The 21648-nt window shown below is 43.7% G+C and overlaps 1 pseudogene; it reads left to right on the forward strand.

The window, feature by feature from the left end:
- Window positions 1-16035: 16035 nt before the first annotated feature.
- On the forward strand, window positions 16036-16404 carry LOC138827318 (small nuclear ribonucleoprotein G pseudogene; annotated as a pseudogene).
- Window positions 16405-21648: the final 5244 nt, after the last annotated feature.

Here is a 21648-nt window from a genome sequence, read left to right on the forward strand (position 1 = left end):
CCCACCCAACTGCATTCCATTTTTTTTTTTTTTGTAAAATATTGTGTTACCAATATGTTGCAACCACTTCCTCGTTCATTTATAGTATATAAGCCTGCTTGTAAGTTCAATAAACAGACCTTGATCAGAGCCCTGTCTTGGTCTCCTTCCTTGTGTCTGGTTTGTCTCTCATTCAGGTCAGTTCCTCTTCGAGCCCTTGTTGACCGACCCCGCGGGCCGGGGCAATATGGGTAACTAACACAAGAGAAACCACACAGTTTAGGTGAAAAACAACCCAGATCTGGACTTTATTCTCAAATTACTTAAAAACACAAACAAATAAAAAAAAAACCTTATTTGTTTAAAATTCAGGCTAGTAACATTAGAACAAATCTTTTTTTTTTTTTTTTCTTTTTTGCCAGTCCTGGTTTTGAACTCAGGCCCTGAACTGCTTTTGTTCAAGACTAGCACTCTACTACTTGAGCCATAGGGCCATTTGCAGCTTTTTCTGAATAGCCTGGACTGGCTATGAACTGTGATCTTTAGATCTCAGCCTCCAAAGCAGCAAGGATTACAGGTGTAAGCCACCAGCACCTGGCTTAGAACTAGAAAACCTTGTGTTCAATTGTCCCACAACTATTTATTTTTATGTGTGCAAGTTCTGGGGCTTCATACCCTTGCTTAGCTTTTTCACTCAAAGATGGTGTTCTACCACTTGAGCCACACCTTTACTTCTGGCATTTTGCTAGTTAGTTGGAGATAAAGAGTTTCTCAGAGAGTTGTCTGCCTGGGGCTGGCCTTAAACTTCAGTGCTCAGAACCGAACCTCCTAAGTAGCTAGGATACATGTTGGAGCCACCAGCACACATCCTCAGCTTTTTTTTTTTTTTTTTGGTGGTGGGGCATGAACTCTAGGCCTGGGTGCTGTCCCTCAACACTTCAACTCTACCATTTGAGCCACAGAGCCACTTCCAGTTTTCCGGATGGTTTACTGGAGATAAGAGTCTCACAGTCTTTCCTGCTCAGGCTGGCTTTGAACTGTGATCCTCAGATCTCAGCCTCCTGAGTAGCTAGGATTATAGGTGTGAGCCAGTGCGCCCAGCCCTCAGCTATTTTTAATTTGAAAGTATTCTAGTCTTTTCAGCTCCAGCCTTCTACTTTTACTTATTTGCAATGTTAAATGACGTCCTACTTTGTAAATAGTTTCCAGAAGGTCACTGAGGAACCTAAGCAACTCCATTTCACTTAAGACCCCCATCTCAGTTCTGCAACTTAACCCTTGACCCACTTCAGCCGCAATGCCTGGAATTACCATATCTGAAACTCCAGAACAGCCCTTCCTAGGGTCTGGTGACCATTATCTAAACCAGACACCCGGCAGTTTGAGACTCCTCGGTGGTGCAAGCCAACCAGTTTAAAGTACATCAGCCTCCTTGATCTAACCAACAACTTGTTTCTGGTCCTTTCCCACTTTGTAGTGCGCCAATCATACTATAGAGTTGTTTTATGATTTTCCCTCGGTTTGTAGTCATTTGTTACAAAAAGTTATGATGTATGCAAAGCCCCTGCCTTCCCTAAAAAATGTATAAAAAGTGCTGTAACCCTGGGCTAGGGGCCTCTCAGCGTCATGGGCTGCTGCCATGTACTGGGGGGGTGGGGAGGTGGGGGAGTTGGGGCAAGCTTGAGCTTGCAATAAAGACTCCTTTGCTTTTACATTAGTGACGGTCTCTGGTGGTCTTTTGGGTAAGGATTTCCAAATTCGGCTTTATAGTCACTAATGCAGATCTTTTTCATATTTTCAAAAACAAAGAGATGAGATCCAGAGCAGTCAGGTGTGAAAGAATCAACAAGCAATGTGTTTTCTCCATGTTTTCATTTTTTTTTCCCCCTAAATTCTGTGTTTCAGAGAAAGGAAGGAGGGATACTGTGTTTGGTTTTGGATAAAAAGTGCTTCCGTGCATAACAATGGACAAATGTTTGGAAAGCATCCACCAAATAGCTTGTGGCTTGGTTATAAAGAAGTAGCTTATAGAGAAGGACAGCTCAAGGTGACACAGGCAGCTGGGGCAGGCCCAGCCCAGAGCAGACAGGGTGAGCAGACGGGCTGACAGGCTGAGGCTTTAGAGTTCCCCTCCCACAGAGGGAGGAAGAAATCAGTCCTGTGAATGGATAGAAAAAAAAAAGTCCTACTGATTTCACTAAACTGAATGTGTGTGTGTGTGTGTGTGTGTGTGTGTGTGTGTGTGTGTGTATTTAAGCCACTAACCTGAGTAATATGTACACAGTAGATCCTTAAAAAAAAAGTTAGCCCCTCCAACTTCATTGGTTTGATGGTCCCTGGGGATGTGTACCAGGGCTTTCAAATTAGCTAAGTGTCCTCTGAGAACACTCTCGGTGGCTGAGGACAGCCAATGACCACAGCCTATTGTTGTGGGAAAGGCCATCTATACGGCACACAAACCTCCCATTCTCTGTATATTGCTCTTTCTGGCATCCTCTTGAGTTCAATTCCCCCATCTTCCCCATCTCCTAGAAAATTGACACCCTGTTTTTTTATGGAAATCTCCAAATGCTGGTCCTTGGGACCTGTTTTCTTGTCAGCCTTTTACTATAGGACTCAGATGTATTCCTCCCATGATGCTCATGGCATGACATCTTGCTCCTCACACCGAGTCCACCACTCACAGGGCCCTTCCAGGCCCTTCCTTCCCCCCACCCCACCCCCACCTCATTCCTCCCCCACCCCAGACAGCAGGATCTTCTCTGACCTCCCACTTCCTGTCCACCATGAGGTGGGCAGCATTGACTTACCACATGCTCTCACCCCCGCGGTGTCCCACCTCACCACAGCTCCATAGCGATAGAACCAACCAACCAACTGGAAATGGAAAACTTGGGACACATAAGCCCAAATAAATCTCTCCTCTTTGTAAGTTGTTGATCTCAGATATTTGTCATGATGACAAGAAAGTTAACTAACCCCGCTCTGATGGATCACATACAAACAGCTAAGAGAACAGAGAAAGCAGAAGAAAGCAGACCATGGCAGAGGTATGACTCTATGGACTCATGGATTCTCTTAATCAGAGAGTAAAGGGAAACAGAAGGGGGCATGTGGATCAGAGAGAGGCAGAGAACAAAATGTCCTGCAGTTTTCCTGCTCCAATGAGACCTGTCTTCCTGCCAGAGCTTCTAGAAGATCTCTATGTATGACAGAAGCAAACAGGGCCATCATTCCCTGCACCTAAGGGATCCTTAATTAGCACAACCTAGCATTGTGCTTTGCTCCTGCAGTGCTTACTCAAGGACACTTTAAGCAATAAGAGACAGGAGTGAACTTGAATTGAATGTGGACGGAGCCAGTGCAAGGCAAGATGTTACCATCACATGTCTGATAGAAACCAGTCACTCCCACTCAGCCGATCCTCCAATACCCAGGAAAGAAGACAGTTCTGAAATATCTCACAAACTTTACATTTAAAAAAAAAGCCAGGCACAGGTGGCTCATGCCTAGAACCCTAGCTACGAAGTAGGCTGAGATTTGAGGATCATGGTTCAAAGCCAGCCCAGGCAAGAAAGTCCATGAGATTCATATCTCCAATTAACCACCAGAAAACTGAAAGTGACGCTGTGGCTCCAGCGGTAGAGCGCTTGCCTTGAGCTGAAGAGCTGAGGGACAGCAGCCAGGCCCAGAGTTCAAGTCCCAAAAAAAGAAAAAAAATCAAGAGTAATTTCCCCAGCAAAATACACGTTGATAACCTATGCTATTCAAAAATGAATGATTCCATGTTATATTTTTCTAGACTTTCAATAATCTTGGAGTTAACTTGCTATTGATCCTGGTAAGTTCCACATGGAATACTTACAAGCATAAACCTTTGGACTGAATTAGTCACAGGGGATTTGATTAAGATGTATGGAATTCTGTCTCTGCTGATCTTTATTAATAAGGCCAAAGTGCAGTTCCTATTATAACTGGATCTTGCATATAAGATCAGAATTGGCTTGCAAGACAATCTGACCATTATGTAAACATTTCCACTTTGAAACCTTTCCTGAGTTAAAATAAATAAATTGTAAACCAATCAGTGTTAACACAAGAAACATTTAAATAAGAAATCTAGTTTGTATATACTATAGAGGCTCTATTACTAGAAACAATTATTTTTTAATATGTTCAATAAAATGTTCATATGAACAGAAACACTTAGACATAATGCTATACCTGTGCTAGTCTTCTTACCACAATAAGAAATTGTTAGGGAATAGCTTAATTACGTATTGGATACAAGAGAAACATGGAAAATGTCCACTGTTTTCTCTACTTCATTTTGCCTCTGCTGGGAAAATGATTCAACTAAGAAAGTGCATATTGCTTCAGATTAAAAGAATGGTTAAATAGGAAATGAAGAAGGAATATTTGTCTCCCACAAGATTATATATTTCTAAATACATATACAGAAATATATGTATATATAGACATAGCCACATAAATAGAGAAATCATCTCCAAAAAGCAACCTGGGTAAGGTTGCATGGGCTCTCAAATGAGAAAGAAAACAACAATCAAAGAAGGAAAGGGCCCTGAGAAGGTGGCTCAGTGGTAGAGTGCTTGCCTCGCATGCATGAGGCTTTGGGTTGGATTCCTGAGCACCACATAAACGGAAAAAGCCAGAAGTGGCGCTGTGGCTCGAGTGGTAGAGCACTAGCCTTGAGATGAAGAGCTGAGAGACAGTGTCCAGGCCCAGAGTTCAAGCCCCAAACCGACAAAAAAAAAAGATAAGGCAGGAGTGATCATAAATCAATACACTGGTCTGGAGCTGGGATTAAGACAGCTGGCTATTCAGATATAACAGGATTAAAGGACAGGAATTAATAAAGGACAACATAAACTAAAGCTATATAAGCGGGTTTTACCCATGAGAACTGGGTCTCCCTGATGTTTTCTCTGTTGGGCTCCTGACCATCAGACTGAAGTTCATACTTCCAGCCTCAACCTTACAAGACCTGTGGCTCTGAGCTGCCGTGGGTGGAGAGGAGACAGAGGATGTGATAGACATGACTTCTGTGTTTGCTCGGCCACTTACTTGTAGCACCAAGCTGGAGACCAAGCCTTTAACATGTAGCCTTTGAAGTGCGTTTCAGATCCAAACCATAACACCATTCAAGCTACAATTGTAAATAAAAATGGTTTAAGGGTCTGGAAGAGGCTGAAAAGGTGGCTCAGCAGTACAGTGCTTGCCTTGTATGCATGAAGCCCTGGGTTCTATTCCTCAGTACCACATAAGTAGAAACAGCTGGAAGTGTTGCTATGGCTCAAGTGGTAGAGCATTAGCCTTACGCTGAAATGTTGAGGAGAAACAGTGCCCAGGCCCAGAGTTCAGGCACGATTGACCAAAAAAAAAAAAAAAAATCCAAAAAACAAGGAAAAACAGCTTAAGGGAACCCTACTGCATTGTTGGTGGGAGTGTAAACTTGTTCAACTACTTTGGAAAGTAGTATGGAGGTTCCTCAAAAGACTCCACACAGAGCTCCCCTATGACCCAGCAATCCCACTTTGGGGCATTTACCCAAATGATCACAAACAAGACCATACTAAAGCTACCAGCACGACTATGTTTATTGCAGCATTATTCACCATAGCTAAGATATGGAACCAACCCAGATGCCCAGATGAATAGATCAAGAAAATGTGATATATATATATATATATATATATATATGTATATATATATATAATTGAATTCTATGCCTCCATCAGAATGACATCGCCCCATTTACTAGGAAATGGGAAGACGGAAAAAATGATATTAAGTGAAGTAAGCCAGGCCCAAAGAAACATAGGTCCCATGATTTCCCTTATTTGCAATAACCAGTATATGTCTGGGACAAGTAGAAAAGGTCAAAAGCTATGTACATATGACCAATAAGATGATGTTAAGCGAAATGAATCTCAAGATAAGGACACAAGAAGTTTTATCTCTGTTGCAGTTGTTTTTAATGTACTTATGATGTACTATGTGATTTTTTGTCTTTTGTATGTTCTGCCCCCACAATATAACCCCTGTTTTCACTGTATTTGATGTCAGTGCCCTGCATCTTGTATGTACATTTTTCTAATTTGGGGAAGGGAAGGGAAATAACAAAATGCTGAAATAAGGATACAGGTTGACCCATTGTAACAATGAGATGTACAAGACATTATGTTAAAAAAGAACTTTACAACTTCAGCAGATGGTGGGGTAGGTGGGGGAATTGGGGAGGTGAGGAGGGAAGGGATGGTAGGGGAAAAACAAAGGAGGAGGTAACAATGCTCAATAGGAAATGTACTCATTATCTTTCTCATGTAAACGTAACCCCTCTGTGCAATATTTTTACAATAAAAACATATAAAAACAGCTTAAAAACAATCTCAAAAAGTTAGAAAATTCATATTATGATATTTTATCATTGACTACAGAAATAGTCATACCAAATTTCAAGTTTTTCAGAGGGACAAATGTAGAGAGCTGCGAGAGGCCGCACCTGGAAGATGGCGCCGGCTTCCACCCTCCGCCTTCCCGATGGCGAGTGCTCTCGTGGTAAACAACTCCTTATATGGCTAAGGCAAAGAATCTGGCTTACTTCCGCGCACCTGAACCTATTGGTGGTTCCCACATGGCGTATCAGGGTTGGCTACCCAGCGGGTACTTAAGGCTGTGGGGAATTCTCCCCGGGGTTGGGGTCAGAAGATTACTCAAAGGTCCTGAATAAACTGCAGAGAGAAGAGTCTGGTGTCACGTCTTCCTTGCTGGTCGAGGCGGGTAGCGACACGTGGTGGCCCGTACGGGGAACTCAGCCATAACCCCAACGAGGACTCAGAACTCTCTGCGGTCAGGGTGGTGCACCGGTAAGTTCCCAGGTAAAAGGGGAATCCGCGACAAAAGCGGGGGTAAGTCCCCAGGTAAAAGGGGAATCCGTGACAAGAGCGGGGGGGGGGGGGGGGGATTTTTGCTCTTCTCGGTAGATAAAGAGAGAGCGAGAACCCGGGGCTAGTCAATAGAGTAGCCAAAAGTGAAAGTAAAAGTTTGTTTACCAGCTTTAAATGTTTAAAACATGGGCGCTTCTTCTTCGCACCCAATGTTTTTGGCTCTCAATGAGCTACTGCACTCAAAAAAGTTAAAAATAAAAAAGAGTACTTTAGAGAGATTTTTGAATGAATGTGACATCGTTGCCCTGTGGTTCGCTGTCTCCGGAAGCCTCACGGTGGCCTCTTGGGAGAAACTAGGGAGGGACCTAGATTTTGCCTCTGAACAAGGAACGCTTAAGAGCGGAGTGAGACCAATATGGAAACTGATAAGAGGCTGTCTCGAGGACCAGCGTTGCAGTGAGGCGGTAGAGAATGGTCAGGCCGCCCTAGAAATGCTGCAGGAAGAAAGATCGGAAAGGGCAGACAGCGAAAAGGAGGAGAGCGGGGGGGGGGGGGGGGGGGGTTATACTCCGATTTTGCCGAACTAGAGACCTCTGAGTCTACACACTCAGAGGAACTACAATCACTCATAGAACAAATCGAAAAAACAAAGATAAGAAAGAGGAGGAAAGGGAAGGAGAGAGAGGACCCAGATAAAGACGAATGCACGCCCTCCGTGCACCGCCCCACACCTTCGGCCCCTCCGCTCTATGCGGAGGACCCCGGAAGTGGCAGCCCCGGCTGTTCTTTCAGCCCAGGCGTGTGGAAAGCGGTCAGAACCGAGTTACATCTAGCCTGTCCAATATTTCAGGATCCACAGGGACAGCGGTATCATGAACCCTTAGATTTTAAGGTTATAAAATCTTTAGCTGAGTCTGTGTGGACATACGGAATCACAGCCTCCTTTACTGTAGCCCAGGTGGAGGCCCTAAACAGACATTGCATGACACCCGGTGATTGGAGTGGGCTCGCACGAGCTTGTTTGAGCCCAGGTCAGTATTTAGATTGGAAGGCCTTTTTGATTGAATTTGCTAGTGAAGAGGCTGCAGCCAATCAGGCTGCGGGGAACCCAGCTTGGGACAGAGATATGCTGCTTGGACAGGGGAGATTCGCCAATCAGCAGATAGGCTACCCGGTTCAAGTTTATGAACAAATCAATAAAATTGGCATAAAGGCATGGAAGGCCTTACCAAATAAAGGCGAGGTGAGTGGCAATCTCACCAAAATCCTGCAGGGCTCTACGGAGCCGTTTTCGGACTTTGTTGCTCATATGGTTGAGGCTGCTGGCAGAATTTTTGGTGACCCAGACGCAGCCATGCCATTAATTAAACAGCTTGTTTACGAGCAGTGCACTAAGGAATGCAGAGCCGCCATAACCCCATATAAGAATAGGGGACTAGAAGCATGGATGAAAGTTTGCAGAGAGCTGGGCGGACCACTAACTAATGCTGGATTAGCTGCTGCTGTGGTACAATTAACCCAGAAGAATGGGGCTGGGAAGGTGGCTCAGTGGTAGAGTGCTTGCCTTGCATGCCTGAGGCCCTGGGTTCGATTCCCCAGCACCACATAAGCAAAAGAAAAAAGCCGAAAGTGGTGCTGTGGCTTAAGTGGTGGAGCGCTGGCCTTGAGCTGAAGAGCTGGGGGACAGTGCCCAGGCCCAGAGTTCAGGCCCAGGAAAAAAACCTATTCAAAAAACGCTGCAAATTTGTCTAAACAGTTGTCTAGTTATCTTTTAGGTAATTGAACTGGGGAGTTCGACAGCCTGATGGAACAGCTCAGGGTTGCCATCGTCATGGTGAACTCGACCCGAGTGGATGCCGGATTGGCGGAGGGGTTATCTTCTTGGATCTCCGCTGCTATGAATCATCTTAAGGAATGGGCAGGTTTAGGAGCCCTGACAGGCCTCCTGGTGTTAGCCTCCTTGGTATGTCTGTGGTGCATTTGCCAAATTAGAGGTTCTCAGCGTCGCAGTGCAGCCATGATTATCCAAGCCTTTACAGTCATTGGAGCAGGTCAGTCCCCCAAGCGTGGCTTGCCACCCTAAAACAATGAACACAGATTGCAAAGCCAAAGTACTGCAGTCGAGAGGCATGAGTTTTGCCCTCGAGGAGAGCATGTTTGATTGCACACGGGTTCGATTCGCCTTTTCCCGTCCTTGTGAAAAACGAATCAATGGACAGGCTGAGTCATCCCTAGAGAAGGTACCCTCTGGGAGAAGGCTTGTATGCAGTCCTTGCATTGCACAACAGGGATCAGACCTCTGTTCTCATCTGTGTTCTTTAAACAAAAAAGGGGGAACTGTAGAGAGCTGCGAGAGGCCGCACCTGGAAGATGGCGCCGGCTTCCGCCCTCCGCCTTCCCGATGGCGAGTGCTCTCGTGGTAAACAACTCCTTATATGGCTAAGGCAAAGAATCTGGCTTACTTCCGCGCGCCTGAACCTAGTGGTGGTTCCCACGTGGCGTATCAGGGTTGGCTACCCAGCGGGTACTTAAGGCTGTGGGGAATTCTCCCCGGGGTTGGGGTCAGAAGATTACTAAAAGGTCCTGAATAAACTGCAGAGAGAAGAGTCCGGTGTCGCGTCTTCCTTGCTGGTCGAGGCGGGTAGCGACAGACAAAGAAATGAACACTGAAAAATATCTACATGTTACATACAGACATAGATAGGTAGGTAGGTAGATAGATGATAAATAGATATAGGTGATAGGTATGTATTTATCTATACGCAATTTAATCTGATGACTGAAAACAATTATGTTTGTCATTGATTATGAATCACAGACAGAGAATTAATGCACCGTCTATAAAAAGAGCTAATTAAGGACAATATTTAATTTGAAACATTTGGCCTCAAATGCATTTGAATGGCATTTGTCATAACTGTTCCTTCTAGGAGTAATTTGTGCAAATTAATAACAAAATTGGGTCACCAATAATGCAAACATAAAAACAAAGTGTTTCAGTGATTATTCAGTGCACTACTTCTGTAAAATCCAAACCATATGCTGCAGCCTAGAACAGCATGACATGACACAAAGAGATACTGGAATTGAAGAAATTAGAAAAGACAGAGAAAGTGTGAAGCAAGCGGGGACTAGGAGGACAAGGTTCACTGGTTCTTGGGCCCCGAGCTCCCATACGCAAGCCTATGTATTCAGTTCAGTACAGGGGAGGCTAGCACAGGTATATGCAGAAAAAAAGCTATCAATCTATTTTGTGGTTACAACCATTCACATGAGACATAGTTTGTGTACACATTAATAACTGACTCCCTTATTTTAAGGCAGCAAAAGGAAGCAATGAACACTTATTAACTGTAACACAGTCATCTTAGTCCCAATGTGTCAAGCTTTATAGGGTCCAAACAACTCTAACTCAAGCATCACAGGGTCCAGTTCATAGTAACTTACACATTTGCTTTGCCTTGTCTGTTCCACCTTTTCCAGCATCTAGCTCTCAACCTTCTGACTACTGATTAGGCAGCATTCCAACCTCTTCACCCTGTCCTGGCCTCAAGCTCAACCTCAGAGTTCCCTATATTTCTATCAAGTAATATCTATCTAATAAATAGATATTAGGAACAAATAAGTGAGCAGATAATTGGCTAATCAGTAGATGTAATACTAAAGTAAGTGTAGCTTGGAAAGCAATAATGTTGTGTTAAAAGTTAGTGCAAGCTGGGTGCTGGTGGCTCACACCTGTAATCCTAGCTACTCAGGAGGCTGAGATCTGAGGATCGAGGTTCAAAGCCAGCATGGGCAGGAAAGCTGTGAGACTCATCACCAATAAACCACTCAGAAAACCGAAAGTGGTGCTGTGACTCAAGTGGTAGAGCGCTAGCCTTGAGCTAAAGAGCTGAGGGATAGCGCCCAAGCCGAGTTCAACTGACAAAAAACAAAAAGTGTAAATGAATCTTTCTGTGTAAATGATTAGGAAATAACATGAACTCACCGTTGGTATATGTTCCTTCATAGATCTCTCAGAGGTAAAGATGAAACATAGCTTTATCTAAGAAACAAGTGTATGAAAATAGCCATGAAGCTGACCCAAGGTGGTGCGTATATAAAGAGAACATTCTTCTTAGCCAGTGGGTGTTTCCTAACTTGATCTCTTCTAATCCTCTAATATTCTATTAGCATATAACTCCATCATGAGTTTGTCACCTGGGTGATGGATGTTTCCAAAGCCTCCATATTATCACAGCAATGGTTGTGCTGCTGTCACAGGATTTTCCCATAGTAGGAAGATTTCTGGACAAGAGGCAGGGAATGGAGGACTAAGTTGCTGAAGGAAAACTGTTATTTTGCAGCTGGGCACTAGTGGTTCACACCTGTAATCTTAACAATTCAGGAGGCTAAGACCCAGAGGATTGTGGTTCAAAGACAGCCTTAGCAGAAAAGTCTGTGTGACTCTATCTGCAACAAGCCAAGCAAAATGCTGGCCTAGAGGTACGGAAGTCCTTAGTTTTGTGAGTATAGTTCCTAAAACAGTGCTTCGAGGTCAACATAAGGGGGCAGGTTAGACCCTCTTTTGCTGGACAGCAGGGACTGCAATAGTCTAGGAGATTGGCAGCACAGTTCTGGAAGCTTCCAATAGAGGAGAAAGGCAGGTAGACTCAGTGAAGCAGATGGCTGTTGTAACACTCCAGCTCACAACTCTTTGTTTTCTTGGGAAACTTCTCTAGATACACAGCACTGGACATCTGGCAGTCATGGTCCTGCTGTATGACACCCTCCCCACCCCCCCACCCCCACCCCCTGGCCAGAACACACAACTGATCAAGTGATTGATACCTAGGTGCACTCTGCCAAACCAGAGGAATTGGAAATTTTTGGACTGAAGGTTGCCCCAAGTATGAGGTGCTGGAGTTGAGTGGCCTTCATGACAGTTCTAGAACGAGTCTCCTACTGTTTAAAGAACTTCTGTTCTTTAGAGAACTTAGGACCAGGAAAGCAGCAGGAAGCAGCCAGGCAGGGCAATCTTCCTGCCCCAGCTTCTACTTTGCTTGGCTCACTGAACCACCATTTCCCTCCTTTACCACACACTGGCTTCCTGATTTCTGTTGCACAAGATGGAAGGGAGTTACTGGCTTCTTCTTTCAGCCTCCTCTGTTCCCCACACCAGACAAATAAATTAAGGATTTCTTGATATAGACACTGAATGCTTGTGGAGGGATTCTGATTGGCCACTTGTTGACTGGCTACCATCTTTGTTGATTGGTCACCATCTTTGTTGATTGGCCACCATCTCTGTTGATTGGCTACCATCTTTGCCAGCAGTGACGTTGTCCTTGTACCCAAGTGCCGCATGGCCATACCCATGGTGCAGCATGTTGCGTTTGGACTGTTACGAGGAAGTACCACATACTAGGTGGATTGTACACAGAAACAATTTATTCCTGGGCTTTCTGGAAGCCCAGATCCCTCAGTACAGGTTCAGGCCTCCTTCTAGATTGCAAACCAACCACTTCCAATCATCTCTTCACTTGACAGAAAGAAGACTAAATGCTCTGTTGGACTCCTCTTATAAGGACATAATCCCATTCTTTTTTTTTTGTCAGTTATGGGGTCTGAACTCTGGGCCTGGGCACTGTCCCTCAGCTCTTCAGCTCAAGGCTAAAACCCTACCACTTGAGCCACAGTGCCATTTCCAGCTTTTTTATCTGCTTATATGGTGCTGAGGAATCAAACCCAGGGCCTCATGCATGTGAGGCAAGCACTCTACCACTGAGCCACCTTCCCAGCCCAACATAATCCCATTTCAAAGAGTGCCACTGTCATAACTGTAGCACTTCTCAAAGGAGTCATCAACAAATACCAGCGTAATAGGAATTAAGATTTCAAAATTGAAATGGCAGGGGAAAACAAACTTCACTTGAAGATGAAACGTGAGAGATGGGAAAAGTGGACAGAAGGGTCAGTTTCCTAGAATGAAAGGGAAGCAAACAGACAATGCAGGTATGGAAACCAGATTGCTGATTTTTATGACTGTGTCATAATACATAGGAAATCTGCCTGTAGCCCCTGGAGTAAGAAAGGCTGGTTCAAAGACCAGGAGAATGCATACACTTAACATCCTTTCACTCCATCTCCAGCCTTATTTTCTGCAATGAAACCAAGATTTTGAGACATAAAATTACTGCCTGGAGGACAAAGAGCTGCAAAAAGAAAATAAAACAAAAGCCAGAGCTGAGCGTTGCATTAAGAAGGATAGGTTTTCTGGGAGCCATTTCACTACTTTTTCCCCCCCAAGAAATTTTAGATTGTCTGGTAAACTGACATCGTGATAGTTATTCATCATAAGGGCTTCTGCAATATTGGGTGTAAATGAAGACTGAAGGTCAGCTACTGAATTTCCTATAAGTGAAATAAGTCAGGCAAAAAAGCCCTCTTTGGAAACAAGTACGTTTCCAAATAAGTTAGTGGCGCCACGTGGGAAAACTTGCTTCTTGGAAATAACTTTGGTTGGTGACAATGTAATTGGAATCAGTGTTGGGGAAGCTTGAATCCCAAAAGCTGTCCTTTCAGATCTTACGATCAGTATTCTGCCGACTATCCCTGAGATTTTTCTTATTTATTGTTTTACAACTTTTTCATTTTTAAAACAGAGCAATAAATCAGTGGTAGGCTTTGAAAACCAAATTATTTGACAATAAAAAAATCTCATATTTTTCATAAAATCTTCCTGGAAAATATCTACACAATTCATACATATAAATATCTACCAAAGGTAAAATTTCTAAACAGATATGAAGTTTAAAATAAAGGCACACATGGATTTATCTGGTTGGGAAAATACAGGTTTCCAGAGGTAGCTGGCATGGTGTTTGGATCACAGAACTGTACCACCTGGAGAATTAATTGTGTCTTCTTGTTTTTGATGACATTGGCATTTGCTTTACCTCAGGGACAAAGAATCCAGACTGGAAGAAAAGAAGTCCAGATTCTTCTTTCTTAGACATGCAAGCTCCAAACTCGGAGGTGCTTGATTTGCTGCGTGCACTCTGAGGGCCAGCTGGTAGATGGCAGATCCAGGAGGAATGGTCACAATTGTGAACCACAGTGACTCTTGGAGGCATCAAAAACATTAAAAAGTTAAAAATAAAAGTACAGCTTAGAAGCAACCTAACTTCAGAAATGTCTTCAAAGATAGGGATCATGTGAGGTGACACTTGAACATCAGAAAGCACTGGTCCATATGATCATCTGTGAGCAGATTGTAGGCAGATGAAATAGAATGGTTTTCATGTGTGTAATAGCCGGAAGGCCGGTGTGCTTGAGGTAAACAAACACCAAGGAGAGGAGAGGCCAGGGGAAGCAAAGTGCTGAGTCTGTTTCTGAGCCAGCCAACCGTGAAATCCTAGCTACTCAAGAGGCTGAGATCTGAGGATTGTGGTCCAAAGCCAGCCTGAGCAGGATAGTCTGTGAGACTCTTATCTCCATTAACCAGCAAAAGTCAGTAGAGCTATGGCTCAAGTGGAAGAACACCATCCTTGAGTGAAAAAGGTTGGGCACAGCACCCAAGCCCTAAGATCAAGCCCTAGTACTGGCAAAAAGAAAAACAAAGTCAAAATGAGATGATGTTCAAGAGTGTGTATGTATACATGTGCCTATTATCTACACATTTATAGTATGTGCATACATGGGTCTAGTATATATACACAAATATATAGAGTGTATATGCCTGAACAGGTCTATTATATACACATATAGTGTGCATACATGTCTATTATACATGTATAATGTGTATATGCATACATGTGCTTATTATATACACACACACATATAGTGTGTGCATACATGTGTCTATTTGTGTGTCATTCATTTTTTTGTCCATCTAAAAACTGCCAAAGGAACTACTTAACCACTACATTTCACAGATGCTGAGTATTATCATACACCTGCGAGTTAATTAAGGAAACGAGCACCTTTAGAACGCACAGCAACTCACCCCTGCACCTAGACTCATCCTGATGCCTCTCGCACACACTTCTACTGAACGGGAGTCAGAATTGGAGACTGTCTTGACCCTGATGCCCTTGACCTCTGCATCTGCCACTCGCTCAGCTCTAGAGACAACCCGCTGCCCCTGGGCACACAAAAGTCCAGTGCAGAACGCAGCCTCTGTTCTACTTACGCAGCTGAGCTTTGGTGCAGGTTGGAGTCTGTTAGGGGGAAAATCTTTTCCTTACTGCACAAAGTTATCACATGACTGGACTCTGGCCCATCCTCCAGCCCACCCTCTCATCTCTTCATTTTATACATGTTAGTTTTTTGGGGGGAAGGGTGGGAGTCATGGGGCTTGAACTCTGGACCTGGGCACTGTCCCTCACCTCTTCAGCTCAAGGCGAGCGCACTATCACTTGAGTCACAGCACCATGTCTGGTTTTCTGGTGGTTTATTGGAGAGAAGAGTCTCATGAATTTTCCTTCCTGGGCTGGCTTTGAACTGCCATCCTCAGATCTCAGCCTTTCTGAGCAGCTAGGATTATAGGTGTGAGCCACGGGTGCCTGGCATATGTTATTTTTTTTTTTTTTTTGATCAGTCCTGGGGCTTGAACTCTGGGACTGAGCACTGTCCCTCAGCTCTTCAGCTCAAGGCTAATGCTCTACCACTTGAGCTACAGCGCCACTTCCAGTTTTCTCGGTAGTTTATTGGAGATAATAGTTTCATGGACTTTCCTGCCCCGGCTGGCTTTGATCTCAACCTCCTGAATAGCTAGGATTACAGGCATGAGTCACCGTCGTCTGGCCACATATTAAATTTTTTAAAAATAATTTTTATAGATTTCAGAGGGCTTCTTGCCTTATTTTTTTGTTGCAGAAGGCAATCTTAGCACCTCCATTTTACACAGTGAATCAGGCCTCATGAAGCCCAGTGCGAGGGTGGAAGCTTTCCCACGGGCAGTAACAGAATCTCCAGCCACTGGGTTTAGTGTCTCATTTCCACCCATGGCTGAGAGTGACATTGGAGCCAGGAGAACGGCAGCATGGCTCGGCTGAGCCTCCAGGCCTGGTTCAACCAATACATGTAACTATTTTATTTAAAAAAAAAAATCCCAACTTGGGTGACGTCAGACCAACGGTTGTTTCTGCCGCGGACACGTGAAGGAGGCAGCAAGTTCATTTCCAAAGCATCTCTGAGCCTGCCGATTAGAAACCATGAGCAAAGCTCACCCTCCTGAGCTAAAAAAATTTATGGACAAGAAGCTATCATTGAAATTAAATGGTGGCAGACATGTCCAAGGAATATTGCAGGGATTTGATCCATTTATGAATCTGGTGATAGGTGAATGTGTGGAGATGGCTACTAGTGGGCAACAGAACAATATTGGAATGGTGGTTATACGAGGAAATAGTATCATCATGTTAGAAGCCTTGGAACGAGTTTAATAATGACGGCTCATCAGAGAAATCTGCATCTCTTCTCCAAAGGGACTTCTTTATTGTATAAATTTTGGTCATATACATTTTTATAGTTAACTTTTTTTTTCAATAAACTTTTACAATAATCAAAAAAAAATCCCAACTTGTTTCATTAGCACCTAGATTTATTTTATTTTTCACAGTTTTTATGCTAGAATGAAACTGTGTAAAAGCCATATAAAGATGACTTAGTAGGTCGTGATTTTATTCTCAGAAACAAATAGTCCTGATTCATATACTTGTTAAATTACTAGTATTTTTTTTGGAGCGGGGGAAATTGGTCATGGGGTTTGAACTCGGCCTGAGTGTTGTTCCTCAGCTCTTCAGCTCAAGGCTAGCGCTCTACCACTTGAGCCACAGCACCACTTTCGGTTTTCTGAGCGTGTTATTGGAAATAAGTGTCTCATGGACTTTCCTGCCCAGGCTGGCTTTGAACCTCGATCCTCAGATCTCAGCCTCTTAAGTAGCTAGGATTACAGGCGTGAGCCACCAGCACCCAGCTTAAGAGTACATAAAGTGATTCATTTCATTATATATAACATACACACAGAGGCATGTGATATAATCTGATAATTTATTCTTTTTGTCTCCCTCTTCCTTCCCCATCCACATCCCCGAGACCCATTTTTATTTTTACCTTCTTTTTTGCTTCTGATATTCCACATGTGAGAGAAAGCATGTGATTCTTGTCTTTTTAAAATTAATTTAAACTATAGAGGTGATGTACAGAGGCACTACAATTATAGACCACCAGCCATGAAGGAGAAAGTCCAGCAAGAGCACAAGTGTTCAAGCCCTGGTACATACACATACACACACACACACACACACACACACACACACACACACACACACAGAGAAAAATCCTCACCAGATTCAGTAACATAGCTTTATTTGTTCCACTGAAAAAATCATGGGAATATCATGATCACTGAAATTTCCTGTTATTACAAGAAGACACTTAAGAAAAACTGTATCTTGCAATGGAGATCACATACAGTGATGGAATAAGGCACTAGAACTTCTTATTAATGTAGTGTCTTCTTGATATAGGTAATTACTTTTATTTAGATGTAGCTGGAAATACTTACTTGGTTGGCATTGTTAACTAGGAGAGCAAAAGGTGAGAATTACATGGAGAATTTTCTTCATAAACTTTTTTAATGTGGAGATGACAGGGTCTTGATCTGTAGCCTAGGCTTACCTCAAATTCATTATTCTATTTTTTTAGCTTACCAAGTGCTTGGATTACAGATGTGTGCCACCATGCTCAGCTTTATAAACTAATTTTTTGTGTGTGTGTTTTTATTTTTTTATTGTAAAGATACTATACAGAGGGTTACAGTTATATGAGTGAGGTAATGAGTACACTTCCTCTTGAACATTGTTACCCCCTCCATTGTATAAATTAATTTTTGAGAAATCGTTTTTTTCCATATTCCTGAGACATAAAAATATGATTTTTTTCATTCATAGGTCCAAAGGCTCTTGGGGAGGAAAAATAGGAGCTATATTTTACACATAAGATAAAATGACAAAGCAATATCACATCTTTTGCATACTTAATATGTGCAGGATCTGTATGAAGCACTTTAATCCTGACACCTCTAGGCAAACGGCACGCTAATTGCCCATCTTCTGATGAAGATACTGTGATTAGGAGAGGTGGCTCAGTGGCTGCTGGTCAGGAAATAGGAGGTGGGTGATCTGAGACAGATGAGCAGTGGTACGAGTTCTTGATTCTTCCTCCTGCCCATGAGAAATGAGGCCTGTCTTGGGGAAGGTGAATGTTTGGCCTCAAGAACTGGAGCAGATTTTCCTGCCTGTGGACAGAAAGATAATATGAAATACATTAAATATACTCCAACTCCTGTTCTTTGGAGCGTTTGTCTTCTAAGACCTTGAATTGAGAATTGAGGTGTAGCGCCCCAGAGATGCCAGTAGAGAGCAGAGGCCAGCCCTGGTGTGCATGTAGCACCAGTTACAACGAAAGAGCCCTTGCGCATCAAAGAAGAAGTTGAATGTTAACTGGGTGCCAGTGGCTCATGCCTATAATCCTAGCTACTCAGGAGGCTGAGATCAGAGGATCATGGTTCAAAGCGAGCCTGGGCAGGAAAGTACATGGACCATATTAATCTAGTTATCCATATCTTGTTTTATAATTGAGAATCTAAGGGCCAGGGAAGAAATTGACTCATTCATAGATTTTCCACAATAAGGGCCCAGCAACTACCAAGTCTTCTGGCTGAGATGGATGTCAGGGTTAACAAGAGTACCAGTCCCACTCATGGCAAATAACCTATGGGTGAACAAAGGGGGTTGGAAACACAAAGAATATGCAACTGCTGGGTGGGGCTGAGGGTCAAAGCATATTTCATAGCAACACAAGAGGGAATCATTCATTCCTCAGCACACCCTGCCTGTGAACTTGTCACCCCTGAAAAGCCATGTGCAGTTAGAAAGGTCTGCACTTACAGCAAAAGGCTTACTTAAGATTGCCAATTCTGGCTAGACACATGTAGAAAGCTGAAATTAGATCCTTATGTATCACCCTGCGCCAGAACCAACTCCAAATGATACAAGGACCTCAGTGGAAGACCAGATACTGTGAAAATATTACAGGAAGGAATAAGGAAAACACTAGGGCTCCTTGGCACAGGTCAAAACTTGCTAAGTGAAGATCTAGAATCACAACAAATCAAAGAAAGATTGGACATGCAAATCATCCTGATCTGACCTTTCCACATGGCTTTCATGGGTTGAAATGACACTCTGGGCCCTATGAATATGTACATAGCCCCAATGACACTATATCAATTAAAAATTAAAATATATTGCTGGACACCAGTGGCTCCCGTCAGTAATTCTAGCTACTCAGGAGACTGAGATTTGAGAAGCCAGCAGGAAAGGCTCTTCTCTCCAATTAGCTACCAAAACACCAGAAGTAGAGTTATGGCTCATGTACTAGAACATCAGCTTTGAGCACAAAAGCTCAGGGACAAAATATATTTAGAAAGGGACAAATAAAAAATAAGAAAATTAGAGAACTTCTGAATTAGAGGGAATCCTACCAAGTCTTGAGGAAATTGGGCCTGTGGTGAGCCTGCTCGGGAAGGGGTGGTCTGTGGACACCTCCCTCAAAGGAGGAGGGAGAGGCTGCAGACCTGTGTGTCTGCCATTTCCTCAGATCTTGCCATGTGCACACTAAGATACACAATCTGTGTGTGTTGCCATCAGTTAAAATGGGAATCTGGAGAAGTAGTTTGTTGGTAGAGTACTTGCCTGGCAGAGGTAAAACCCTAAACTCAATCCTCAGCAACACACACACACACACACACACACACACACACACACACACACACAGAGTCAAGAACAAAGTTACATAGGAAAGCAACAAGCCTCCAGCACCCTGCTGATTGGGAAAGTCTAGAGCACCTGTCCTGAACCCTTGGGGGAAACATTGGACTCACATGTCTCTTTCACAGCACAGGGAGTTTCACTTCTGATTATCCACTTCCAGTACAAAGACCTGAACAATCTGAGGGCTGGGAAGGTGGCTCAGTGGTAGAGCGCTTGCCTTGCATGCCTGAGGCCCTGGGTTCGATTCCTGAGCACCACATAAGCAAAAAGAAAAAAGCCGGAAGTGGTGCTGTGGCGCAAGTGGTAGAGCGATAGCGTTGAGTTGAAGAGCTGAGGGACAGAGCCCAGGCCCAGAGTTCAGGCCCCATGACCGGACCCCCCCCCAAAAAAAAGACCTGAACAATCTGAACCCAATACACAAAAGACTCCTCCACCCTGTGACAGACACAGGCCAGGGGATTTGGCTTTGCCAAAATAATACCCCTTCTGGTACCAGAAACTGGATTGACATTGCAAATGGAAGCACTTGGCCTAGCTCCTCATTGGGATCAACCCTACACTAGCCTCTTGGGTTTCTTTCTTGGACAATTATTTTGTGTTCCTAAAGAAACGAGGGTCCCTAAACATCCTTACCAAAGACAAGAGGAGGGGGGTGTTTGTCCTTCACGGAAGGAAATCAATTTCTCTCGTTTGGCTATTTAGGCATGGGTGGATATCACCATACAATACACCCTGTGTGTGAGCATGCTACCTGGACTCTATTCTAATTACTGAGCTGGGTGTAGGGAGCTATGACACTATGAAGATCCTATTGCCTAACTGTCCCTCTGGGAAGTCTGTGAGACTCTTATCTCCAATGAACCACTAAAAAGCTAGAGACGGAGTTGTAGCTCAAATGGTAGAGCAACATTCTTGAGTTGAAAAAGCTAAGGGACAACCACCAACATAATACACGAATAGCAATTAGGTCATCTTATTTTTAAAAAATGTTTTGGGGTCCAGGCATGGGGCCTGAACTCTGGGCCTGGAGCTGTCCCTCAGCTCTTCAGCTCAGTGCTCTACGACTTGAGCCACAGCACCACTTGCGGCTTTTTTTTTTTTTTTTTGCTTATGTGGTGCTGAGGAATCGAACCCAGGGCCTCATGCATGCAAGGCAAGCACTCTACCACCTTCCCAGCCCTAGATCATCTTTTTGCAAACCTAATTACCTAAGACTCTATTGATTGGGGACATTTTGAATATGGTCTGGTCTATTAGGTAATATAATCAAGTGATTGTTTGTTAGATGGGAACATGTTATTGTGGTTGTGTAGGCTTTTGTGTATAAGTTTTTAGTGTTAGGAAATGCTGACTAGTGTGTTGACATAAGAAGGAAAGCAATTATGGCACATCATTCACAAGCTTGTTGAAACTTGGACATATGTGTATGGGTCAGCGACACTGAGGCTAAACTGTACACCGTCCCCAAAGCAAATGACATAAAATTATGTCATCTCCAGGGAAATGGATGGACCTGGGTGGGGGGAGGGGGATGTATTAAGAGAAGCTAGTCAGGCTCAGAGAGATGAGCGGCACATTTTCCTCTCATATGTGGACATTAGATTTAAAATACAAACATACATCACATTCAAGGTTGTATTCATGTTCTCACAAGCTTACTAAAAGAAGATGAAGGGTAGGACTCCTCTGACAACTACAAAACGAATACCAGGGAGACATGTTGGGGGGCAAAAGAGGGATACAGGAGAGGAGGGAGGGAGGGTTTATCAACACAGTTGAGAAAGATAGAAGGGGTGCCAGGGATCAGGAGGCACTGAACACTGTACAACCACCACCACCACGACTGACAGTGATGCAAGTGATGAGAAGCGATGCCACTCTTGCGCACAAGGGCAAGTGGGGTTTGTTGTTGGTGGTGGTGCTGGTCCTGGGGCTTGAAC

This window comes from Dipodomys merriami, unplaced genomic scaffold (genome assembly GCF_024711535.1).
Source record: "Dipodomys merriami isolate MVZ:Mamm:240054 unplaced genomic scaffold, mDipMer1.0.p SCAF_154, whole genome shotgun sequence".
NCBI lineage: Eukaryota > Metazoa > Chordata > Mammalia > Rodentia > Heteromyidae > Dipodomys > Dipodomys merriami.